General features: G+C 35.3%; 1 long non-coding RNA gene across 1 annotated transcript; it reads right to left on the bottom strand.

Moving 5' to 3' along the window:
- Positions 1 to 396: 396 nt before the first annotated feature.
- On the bottom strand, positions 397 to 8,449 carry LOC141579776 (uncharacterized). The gene is made up of 2 exons (XR_012511745.1): positions 8,326 to 8,449; positions 397 to 1,196 (listed from the first exon to the last, which is right to left on the bottom strand). It is a non-coding gene; the product is annotated as an uncharacterized LOC141579776 (long non-coding RNA).
- Between the last annotated feature and the right edge of the window lie 264 nt (positions 8,450 to 8,713).

The raw sequence follows: 8,713 nt of genomic DNA on the forward strand, positions 1-8,713 counted from the left end.
ATTTAGAGGAGAGAACTTTCTGGGCAGCCAACCAGCCATCCTCAGGTGTGACGGCATCACAGAATGCTGTGTGCATCTTTTCTTGGATGTTTTCCAAGCAGAAGATGGTACGCTTCATTTAATCAACACTGATAAACAGTTTTAGAACATCTTCCATATGGTAGAGTGATTCTGATCAGAGGTTCTGGACTCTGACTGCTCACTGCTTACTTAGCCTCATCCTATTAGAGACTGGAGAATTTGGGACATATTTCTGAAGGTTTTTAAAAAGTCTTATTCTAATCTTTAAATATATTTCCCAAAACTAAATTGGGTTAATAGAGTTAGAAGAAGAAATAATACTGCAAAGAGAATTCAGTACACTTCAAGCATGGAAAAGCACAGAGTACGTTTAACTGATATCATCTTCACCATCATTTTTTAATTTTTATTATTATTATTATTACTATTATTATTGTTAGCAAATCACTATGAAAAGCACAAGCATTTAAATACAAATAACATTTTTCTTAGGAACAGCTAACTACCAGTTTATTCAGAAACAAAGAAAGAAAAATATTGTAAATACAAGGATAAACAGAGTATTGTGAAATGTAGACGAGTGTCTACCTCACAGCAGTCTTGTGAAGATGAAATAGCATATGTAAAATTCCTGACAAATGGTGGCTACTCAGAAGCAGCTACTGTTATAAACAATGTGTACATCTTTACTATGGCACCGCCCCCCCAAAATCACATTTCTAAAAAAAAATTAAGTTTTAGAATCATTGCTATGAGTTGCTATGGTTTTACTTCACCTTTACCATAATATGTCCAAGTCCCTGGAAGCTGCCCCCCACTTCAGCAGCCTCAGAAGAGGAGACTAGAAAACGTTTACTAGCAGAGCCTTTTCTCTGCTGTGGTGGCTGCACTCTCCCTGTGAAAACAGAGGCTCTCGCCGCCTTTTTGTCTTCCCCAGATCAGCCATGGTAAGAGCCACTGCTGTTCCAACTGCACATGCTGGCACTCAGTCCTTCAGCAGCGAGGAAGGGAAATGACGTGTTGACATCCTGCTCCAGACCAGGGTTTCTCAACCTCAGCACTGCTGGCATTTGGACAGGGGAGGTCTTTGTTGTGGGGAGCTGCACCGCCAATTGTAGTGTCTTCAGTAGCATCTCCAGCCCTCACCCTCCAGATGTCAGTAACACTCTCTCTCCCTTCAAGGATGACAAGCAAAATGTCTTCAGACATGGACAACTCTCCCCTGGGGCACAGAACTGCCCTTGGTCAAGAACCACCATTCTAGACACATGTGCCTATAAACTTTATGGTTGCTTTTTCTCTAGCTACCAAAGGAAACTTTTATTTCTCCTTTACCTGGAGTTTTGAAAGCTCACTATCATTACAGGTTTTGGGGTCATTTGCAAAGTGAGTAATTCAGATCTGGATGAACAGGAAACAGTTTTTGAAGAAAGTAGTATTTGGGGGCTGGCAGGATTTAGTGAGCTGGAGAATAGACAGGGTGGGAGTTAGGTATATGGGGCGGGGGTGGGTTAGCCGGAAGGAACAGTGCAAGCAAAGACTTGGATCTGTGAAAAGTTCCTACCCTGTTTGGTAGATTCCAACTAAATATGTATGATCAATGCTTAGGAAGTCTGGGGCCTGCAGAGGGAGATGAATTATTAAGCTTCAGAGTAAGATAGAGTAAGGCAAATTCTCCTTACACATCTGAATACGTTCTGTAGGACCAAGAAATGAAAGTTTCCAAAAGTAGGTCAATGAGCCTTCCAGGCATATGCTGATTCTGATGTGTGAATTACAGTTAATTCAGATTGGTGCATAAGGAATGCTTGATTCCCTCTATCGCTTGTTAGACAAATCACTTAGCACATCACCAAGACTTAACTGTAAAGGTTTATATTCTAATAATTGCAACCATTTACTGAGTACTAATTATGTGCCAGAAAAGGGCTACTTTGTTGAACTATGAGACATGTGGTGAACACTCACACCTCTGTATACAAATAAGAAATGGGAGGCTCAAAGAGTTTGGGTTTCAAATCTTTTAGAATAAAAATGTTTTTCTCAGAACTAAGTAAAATGTAATTAAGGCACCCAAATGTTTAATGTTGGGAGATGAGCTTACACTGGCATTTAGTAAGAACATTTATTACATAATACATCAATTTGATTCCAATAACTTTGTGCTCATATTAAAACTCTAAAGAGTCAACATTTGTTATGTAAAGTTAAAATCCTATTACCAAATTCCACTTCTGCAGGCCCTTAACAATACTGAACAATCAAGATTCCTAATTTCTCTTTTCCCTATTTCTCTACTATTCTCTGTCTTCTCCGCTTCATTAGAGAAACAGACACCCCTATGAATTCTAAATCTCAGTGTTTTGTAATCCAGTATAAAAGAAAAAAAACCCAAAATCTTAGTTGTCAGATATATGTGAAGACTGCAAATTGATCTGAAGATGAATACATCTATTCATGAGTGATTAATATTCAAGTGTCAACAAAGTGTAAGCTCAGACTTAAAATGTTCTGACTCCACAATTTGTGAATCCTGAAAAAGTACACTTTGCTTTGATGTTCCAAGAGAGTTCAGTACCAAAAGTAGAGGGTAGGATATTAGTCTTATTATAGATCTGAGCTCTCAAATGTAAGAATTCCCAAAACAGAAGATAAACAGTAAGATTCAGTTAGTAAAATGTCCTAGCCCTCACTATAAACCTCATCTTGGAATTACGTGTCATTACACAAACCTATAGCCACAAGAACGTCACATTCTACAGAACCACTGCTGACTAGTCTGCAGCTCTCTTTCCACACATCATTTCTCACTTTGTATCCCCTTAACTTTCACACCAATTCACCCATCTCCTGATCACCCAAATTTTATCCCCTTCCCTTCCTTTAAGGATGATCTCAGATGCCATTTTATATACAAACACTTCCTATCCTCACATCATTAATTCCCTTTTTCCTCCTTTAGATATTCCAGCTGACTTAAAACCGTATCAATATCATTTATAACCTTGTCAATTCTTTAGAGATAGAGCCATGTCTCACACATCGTTTGAATACTGATAACTACTGGAACAATGCCTTGCTCATAGCTGTTTAAGAAATGTTTATTGATGAGGATTTGAATTATCACATATGGCAGAATATTTTTCCCTATCTCGTTCTCTCTTCTTCCTGAGATTTGGCAAATTAGTTATGGAATATAAAAAGAGACACTCTTTGGCAGAATATTATATGGAGGAATTGATATAAAAGTTTGATAATTTTGTAGGTACCATACCCTGAATAACCATCTTAGAGTCCATTTTTACTCATCATTCTCCCTCTTTCTGAGCCACTTGAGGACTCAAATCGTATTGAGTACTCTGAGATCATCTTTATCTTTGTAATAACCTCCCTCCACCTCATTTGAGTCACAGAATATGTTTGTGAGGAGTTCTGTTCCTTGGCACCAGAAAGCTTTTCCTACAACAGGAAGGAAATGGCAACAAAAGTTCAATAGAGAGAATCCATTATATTGAACTATGAGAGAAAATGGCTTCATCAGAGGAATGTTAGATTATGCCCACTTACAGAAATACGTTAAAGCCACCTTTGTTTTGATTTGCAGTCTTGGTTCTTTGCTTTCTTTATGCTTAATTTTATTTCAACCAAAGTATGCAAACAGTTATGACTTGCTACAGGGTTAATGGCAAATAATGACTATTTCAAACATATCATGTCAGTCCAGCATCAAATTCAGTAAATCAGATTCATTCTTTATCAAAACCAAAAACTGATATCTCACAACCTGCTACTCATCACTGATTTGGAAAGAAAAACACTCATATTGTTTTCTGTATATTATTTCCATTAGGAAACACAATACCCTAGGCAAAACACCTCTCTTTGTACTTTGTCAACAGTTACTGACCTCTATAACAGAAACAAGTAACCTGAGTAAAATAATACCAAGGCATTAATAATTACTTAAAAAAGCTATTGAGCTTTTATAAGCTATGTTAATCACAGTGAGAAAACAAATATAACATTATACGTAAGCCAACTAGAAAATAGATTCTATCACACTCCCTCAAAGTAAGTCTTCGACTTCCACTCCTTAAATAGCAATGGAAGTGCTACATATCACAAATAAAACATTTTTCTCAACTTAACAGTAAACTGGTACTCTTCTATAATCATTCTGAAAAAGATCAAAACCATATTTATTGATGGATAGATGGATGAAAGGATGGATGGATAGGTAGATAAATACAAGTATGGCCCCAGCAATTGATAATTTTGTGTTCTTCTTAAGATTTAAAAATAATAATGAAAAAAAAATTTTATTTGATTGGTAAGAACTGTTTTACAAGAAATTAGATTTGAAGAGTATTAATTGAATATTTCATGGAAAACATGACACTGGAGTGATCCCTTAAGACTTGCCCTCACCAAGGGAATTAGCATGAGAAACAAGTGAATGAGGACGACTGAAGCCCAAGAGCATTGTGGGCTGAGTAAAGCATGAGTTATGTAGTCCGAGAAAAAGAGACTGGAGAAAAATAGTGGAACCAGATTGTGGAGAATGTGAAATCCAGGTAGAGTTGTGCTTTCTAAGTAGTAAAATAATTATATTCACTTGCACTTTGGATGATTTTCTTTGAATTACTTTTAAAATGCATGATGGTTTAGAATTTAATACTGAGTTTTCTTCACAAGAGGACCTATGGGCAGAAGAATGAAGAGGGATGAACTACACAGTGCAGGCAGACTGAGTCATTTATTTGTGTCCTAGCCGTAGAAAAGCTTGTGAAATTAAATGGGACATTTTTGGTGCTTCCTTACCCACTTTTCATTTTTCTACTTCTTAATGTCTCTCATATAATGATATTTTAATTGCTCAAGAGACTTTATTAGGGAAAATTTTTTACTCAACAGGGCTGTGCTGTGGTATATGTATATTTCTAATGATATTCCTTATATGAAACTTAATTGTTGCTTGCAACAATATAAGTAGAATAAATTAAAACAACTCTCTAGAAAAATAACTTGTAAATGTGTATCAAAGTTTTAAGAAAACTCATATTCTTTAAATGAGAAATTATTTTTAGTCTTACTGAGATAATAATCTCATCCATAAACATATTACAAAGATATCCACTAAGATATTATTTCTAACAGAAAATATAATGAAAAGGATTGAAAAGTTCAATAAGAGAATATTGGAAATACTGATTATGTTTTATCCATCCATACCCCTGGAATATGTAGCAGGAAGTCTTTAAAGGCAATGGGGAAAAGATAAGACATAGAGTCAAATAAAAAGGAAAAATATACTACTTAAACACACACACACACCCCTAACAAGGAAAACAACAAGGGTAATAATAACTCCTGTGGCAGGATTGCAGATTAATCCTAGTATACACTAGATGTATTCTCATTATCCTCAATTTATTCTCCTGTCACTTCGGTAGTTGAACAGGGACTGTATTTTCTACACTCCCCCCATTTGCCAGTTTGTAAGTAAGATGCTCAGTCTTTCCGATTTCACCCTCTCTGCTGGTCCTCTTTAAGGCGGTGTCTGAGAGGAGGAGGAGGTCGTACATCTTTCATGATACGTGGGAAGGGAGGGGACAGGGTATTTGGCTCACGCAGTGCTCTCCACGGCTCGGCACTGGCTCATCTCTGCTGCTTCTGGAACAGAATGATGACCACTAGGCATGTTGTGGTTTTATCCCTGGGTGTTCAGGATGAATTTGGCTAACCACATACATGGGGAAGTGAACTCTTCCCAGAGTTTCACATTAGAAGCAGAGCTGAAGACATTTGCCTTCGACATCCTCTTCTTCAAAAACCCAGGATGGTAAGGGAAGGATTTACTCCCGTAATCTTCCTGTCTGACTGTATCTCTCTTTATATAAAATTCTATGAACAACTCTTAAGGCCTGCTATTTGATGTCATAAACGAAGAAATAAAGACATGAAAGAAATATTTTCTCTTGTCAAAGCTTTCCCTTCAGTAACTTGATTGCAATGCCCTATTTAGATGTCAAAACCCTAATATTAAGTCTCTTTTTTCTTTTACATTCTTAATAAATCAATTCTAATTCTCCTTCAGGCAGGAGGAAGCCATATTTTGATTAGATAATGCTCCTTCTCTTTGAAAAAGCAAAAAGGGAAAAATATTTTTTAGTGTTAAAGCTGTTACACCAATAACAAGCCATCATAAATCAGATGTGTTCTAGGCACTTTCTTTCAGTTACATAATTTTATCCTCAAAGAGTCCATTGATCTGGGTCCTATTAGAATCTTCATTTTTATTAGCCTTTTGGGGACTAAATAAATTCCCCAAGGTGAATGACAGAGCTATTAAGTGTAAAACATGTGTTTGTCCTACTGTAACTGATTCATTTCACGTAATACAATGTCCTCCAGGTCCATTCATACTGTAGAAAATGTTAAGATTTCCTCCTATTTAAAGACTGAATAATATTCATTTTATGTGTATACCACATTTTCCTTATCTATTCACCTGTGGGTAGAATTTTTTCTTGTTTCCATATCTTGGCTGCTGTGGATAAGGCTGCAATAAGCATGAGTGTGCAGATATCTCTTCAAGATTCTGATTTCAGTTATTTTGGATATGTACTTTGGAGTGGCATTGCTGGATCATATAGTAGTTCTATTTTTAATTTTTTAGTAATGTCTGTAATGGTTAGATACAGTGGCCACACCATTTTACAGCCCCATCAACACTGCACAAGGGTTTCAATTTCTCCACATCTCTGTCATCATTTATTATGCTTAATTTTTCTGATAATAGTCTTTCTAATAGATACAGGGCGATATCTCTTGTGGTTTTGATTTGCATTTCCCTGATGATTAGTGATACTGAGCACTTTTTTCATATACGTGTTGGTCATTTGTATGTCTTTGCAGAAGTATCTATTCAAGTCTAAACTACCAAGTTATGTACATTAAATATGTACAGCTTTTTGTATATCAATTATATCACAATAAAATTGCAAAAAAACAGTTTAAAAAAAGACTTTAAAAGAATGCATATGTAAATAAAAATAAAATGGGATCCAAACATTTAACTTTGAAGAACAGAGATTTTGGTAATTTGCATTTTTCTCCTTTATTCTTTTCTGAGTTCCCTAACAGTCACCAAGAAAAAATAATATATAGTGAAAAGACTTTTCTGAGTCTTCAAAATATTCAATTTTGTTACTATATATTAAATTTCAAGAGATACTGTTTGGCACAAATCATTGTTCATATTTACAATTATTTTAAAGGTTATCAATAAGTAAAAATATCTGATTGAAAAATTTGATTATGGCTAAGATTTTTAAGGAATTTTGCCAAATCAGTTTGGAGGAAGCCTACTTAAATTTTTCATCAGAAGAGCATAAGCTTGTTTGTCTCACCTCAGAACAGCAGAATTTAGCATTCTCTTTTTACTTTAGCTAATTATGGAAAGGTATATTATTATTAATATGAATATATTTCTTTTAAGCTGAATATGAATCAGGTTTAATGTTAAATTGCATATTAAAGACATTAACTCTTTTCTGAACTCTCATAAAGCTCTCTTTTTTACCTCATTGTCTTTCAATTTAGAGTTTTTAATTATATTAACATTCCTTGTGCTTTTATAATAAGAAAAAAAAAACTTAAAAAATATCTAAGTTATGTCCCTACAGGACTTTGCAAAGCATCTCCCTTAAATAGTATTGATCAGCATGTTCATAGCTGCTACCATTTACTTATGATCTCTTTGAAATTATCTTCATGCAGACTTTCATTGTATAAACTAAAAGAAATAGGATATGGAAGAATATAAGAAATGATTAGCTCAAAAAGGAGGTACTTTGGATAACTGATATGTCTTTTAGTTATTTTAAATCTTACTCATAGAGAAGTATTTTATTTCAACTCTTTTAAGAGTCAAACTTGCAGTTTTTAAAGCATAAGTTATTGTTTAAAAATTCTCTTTTCTATATTAAACCTTTCAATCCACTAAATTGGTGATTGTATCACAACATTTTATTAATTAAATTAAAGTTTCAGTTGTGATTCATATAAATTCTAATCTAAGTGAAATCCTTAATTTATGCTAATTCTAAATCTTAAGGAAATTACAGTAAATTTTCTAAATTGCAAAAGACTAAAAATTCGGAATTAGACACCAGGGTTATTTTAATCAAACGTCCCACTTCATTTTGTCACTCCATGTGACTCATCACTTTCTCCAAAAATATTTTTGAACCCCTCCAAAATAACAATGTTGCTAATAAGTGGCATGAGCTGAGTACTTACTAAATGTAAGAAAATATTGTTAAGTATTCTTAATCTCCATGGCAGCCTCCTTCTCCCAGTCAGAGAACGTGCAGTAACATCTGAAGACTTCCTCATTCACCAGAGGTCTCTGCTGGGGCTTTTCATAGGCTCTGAACTTTGAATCTAAGAGAATACCACTGCAGAGGTCAGAAGTCCACCTCAGATGTCATTGGCCTAAACTCAGTGTCAACAGTGCTGTTATGCTTTCTGGAGGCTCTAGGGGAGATTCCAGTCCCTTGGCTTCCCCAGCTTCCAGGAGACAGCTGCATTCACTGGACAGCAGCCCCCTTCCTCCCTCTTCAGGGCCAACACTGCATTTCTCTGAACATTTTTCTCTGGTCACAACTCCCTCGGATTCTCTTCTTCT

Source organism: Camelus bactrianus, chromosome 14 (assembly GCF_048773025.1).
Source record: "Camelus bactrianus isolate YW-2024 breed Bactrian camel chromosome 14, ASM4877302v1, whole genome shotgun sequence".
Lineage (NCBI taxonomy): Eukaryota > Metazoa > Chordata > Mammalia > Artiodactyla > Camelidae > Camelus > Camelus bactrianus.